A 3,534-nucleotide genomic window follows, 5' to 3' on the forward strand; every position below is an offset into this window, starting at 1 on the left:
TGTAGGTTATGAGGAACAGAAAGCAGTGGAGCCAGTGTTTCTTTGATGTGGACTTGCCTGCCTTATAATGTCTTTTTCCTGAAGGTGCATGGGATCCGAGCATGTCCTCCTCCTTCCTGGACTCATTGTTTTCAGTTTTGCTCAAGGGTGCATCCTTGATCGTTTGGGCTGTGCAGGGCTCAGTGCTCACCGTCTGTGCTTCTTTTCGTACTGAGCACACACATGCACACAGACACACACACACATCTATACAACGAGCACCAGGCTCACAACACACACCGTCAGCAAAGCTCCTCTGGCCAAATCCTTCAGATGCCTGCGTGCTTGTGCACTGATTCTTCATTTAAGAGGATGATATATGTTAGCTCTCACCTTGTGCTTAAATGAAATATGGCAGCAAGACCAAGGTTTGCTAAGGTCTGAGCAAGAAAAGTGAGAAAACAGACTGTGCAAGGGCACGGCACCTGGAGAGTACAGGTAAGTGGGAGGGCTGTTAAATTTCATGCAGGTGTGCTGGCAAAGTCAGGGAAGCCAGCTGGAACTAAGTAAAAGAGAAGAGAAATCCCAATCAGCCCCTTATATACAAGAAACTAATAAATGAGCATTAATGAACATGACAGTCACAACAATGCAACCTCCTCAGCCAACACACAGATCTCTCCCTCCCCTGTGATCAGAGGCACGACAAGTCCATCTCCAGTCCTGTGACTTCTACAAAATCCTTATCCAAATGTCAGTAAAGGTGACCTTGTGGCTTTTTAAAGCGCTATTTTATAGTCACTTGGCTGCACTGTACCGAGATCCTTTCCCAGCTTGGCTTCCATCCCCTGTAAACAAACAGACAGAAGAGACAGCCTCCGCCTTACCCCCAGCCACGCAGAGGCCAAGCTGTGGCAGACAGGGGCACCTTGGGGGCTCTCTTGGGCAAGGAAGACCCTGCTCCAGGGCATACCGGTGTGGCTGGAAGCTGGATGGACAAGGCAAAGTGTATTTGGGATGAGGAGGGTATTGGAGTATCTGTCCCTTCTGCCATGCCCCCAGAAAAGCACCTCGTGCTGAGACAAGCAGCAGTTCAGTGGCCCCGAGCTGCCTGCAGGGTCACTTGGGTTATGCCTGCCCAAATGCAAGCACAATTGCTGCGAGGTCAGTGGGGCCAGCCTAGGTGCAAAGCTATTCCACTTCATCTGAGGCCCTGGCTCGGGTAAGTGCCGTGGGGCTGTGGGGCTGGCCTGCTGAATTTGGTGAGAGGAGGCTATTGCTGGTACCGCTGCCCTGCGACCCAGCAGCAGACACGGCCCCAACCCAGTTTTACAGTAATGACCTCAGGTATTAAAAATGAGCACAACATAGACAGCCTTGTCTAAGAATTTGTGAATTTACCCAGGCTGTAGGGCTGAGAAGGGGGCTGTGACCACATAGCTATGCTGTTATTAGTATCCAAGACAGCTCCTTTAAAGCCGATCCTGGCATGTATATCATAGCTGCAGCCTTATGTCTGGAGAACAGCATAAAGAAAATGAAGCCTGTTCCTCTTCTGTGAGGAAAGCTCGGTATGAATGCAGCCTCTGAGTGCCTGATCCTATTTTAGATTCTCCTTACAGCAGATTCAAATGTTCCAGTGATAGAATAGCTTTGGCTGGAAGAGCTTCTAGATTACTAGCTTTTAATTGTCTGTATCTCCATGCTTAACTTGTGGATCTCCTGTGGCTTTTCAGTGTGTGTAAGTAATGGTGCTTTAATTCAATGAAGTTTTTCTGTCTTCCCCTAACATGTCCATCTGTTTCTGTCTTCAAGCTAAATTCCAGCACCCAAACCCTCACCAAAAGGGTGGAAAATTCCTGGAGCTGATACCCTCACTAAGATCTGGCATTGCTCTGCCCAGGGCTTGCATGACAGCAGTCTTGTCCTCTTGACTCTTGGTGAGCTTTGGGGTTATCTGGAGAGATAACTGATATGGTGTCAAAGCGGGTCTGCATCTTCTCACTCGCCTCTCAGCTGGATACACACATACAGGAATAGTCTGGTGCCCTTTGAGGGATGTAGTGTGTCATGGATTAACTGTGAGTTGGTTGGGGAGAAAGGAGGAAAAAAAAAAAACAAAAACAAACCAGCCGTCCAGTGTCCCTGCAGAGTCTGTGGGAGAGCCTGCACTGAGCTAAGGGCTTGTGCCAGACACGCTCAGGCAAGCTGTGCAGCGACAGAGGCAAAGCAGGCAGCGTGCGCCATGTGCCACTCCTCTCTGCGGGCAGATGGGTCTGCGGGGTCTGCGAGGAGGAATGGCAAACAAAACGCAGGTGGGAAGATGGAGGCACAACCCCCTGCCCAGACACCTAATCCCCAAGGCTGCTTATGGCCGTCAGTGCCTTCCGAAGAGTAATAGCATCATTCTGACAACTGCTTTGCTGTAGTGGGATGGAGGGAGTTTCCTAACACGAGCTGGTAATTGTGTGTTTTTGTATGAGAAGAAAGAGGGGCTCACAGTTTTCTCATGGTGCTAGCACAGGATGCTTTCTCAGAGCTGGCCCATAAATCACGGGGAAAAAACTTATTGAGCACTTTGTTTTTGCCTTGATAATGGCACGTATTGCTAACCCAGCTAATCCCCCAGCTAATTTCAGCATGTCACGTTTAAGCTTTTGTCCCTGTGTCTTCTGGCATGTTCCCTCTACAGCTGAAATGATCCCTCAGTGCATAAAACCATTCCTTTCCAGTTGAAATCCTCTCTCCCATAATGGAGTTCTTTGTAACAGTCACAAATTGCAAGCTCATAACAACATGAATGATTAGAAAATAATCTTCAACATATTTCCTCCTATGTTTTTTTTTCTAGTTCAGCCATCCTTTATCTTCCTTGTCTGTTTTTGATCAGAAACTTGTTGGCTGTTTGCGAGTGTCATCCGGGACAAACTCTGTTCTGATGTTCAATGCTAATTAAGAACTGTTTCATCCAATTTAAAACTATCACTCTATAAAATGTCCTGTATGAAAGAACACTCTTCTAACAACATGTCGGTGTTATTTTCTATACTGACTTCACGCTAGACTTTAGATAGAGACCCACTTGTGCTTTCCATCTGCGGTGCTGTGCAATTATTCCCGACTTACAGAGGGCAAACTGAGGCAGAGCTGGGCACCAGCACATCCCCTATTTCATGCTTTGGTCATTCAGCTGTCCTTTAGGCCAGGCTGCAGACTACAAGACAGGATGTTGGTGAGCTTCTTGTGTAGGAAGAGATGTGAAGTTGTGCCATATGCCAGAAAGCAGTTCTTGCTTTGATGTGGTGTCTTTTCAACAGTTGACAAAGGACACCCTGTATGTAGACGTTCAGCTGAAACGGTGGTGTGGTGCAAACACCCAGATAGATTACAGATGCTGTATACAAAGCAAAACAGTGTAAAGTCCTTTGGGCTGAACTTGGAATGAAGTGCTCTGGAGATTAACGCACTATGGTATCACTTGGGGCACTGCTAATCTTCTCACTTCCACAGCAAAAGGCCCTGGACCAAGATCATAAAGGAATTAAATATCTGAAA

The sequence above is a fragment of the Anser cygnoides genome, chromosome 1 (genome assembly GCF_040182565.1).
Source record: "Anser cygnoides isolate HZ-2024a breed goose chromosome 1, Taihu_goose_T2T_genome, whole genome shotgun sequence".
In the NCBI taxonomy this organism is placed as follows: Eukaryota; Metazoa; Chordata; class Aves; order Anseriformes; family Anatidae; genus Anser; species Anser cygnoides.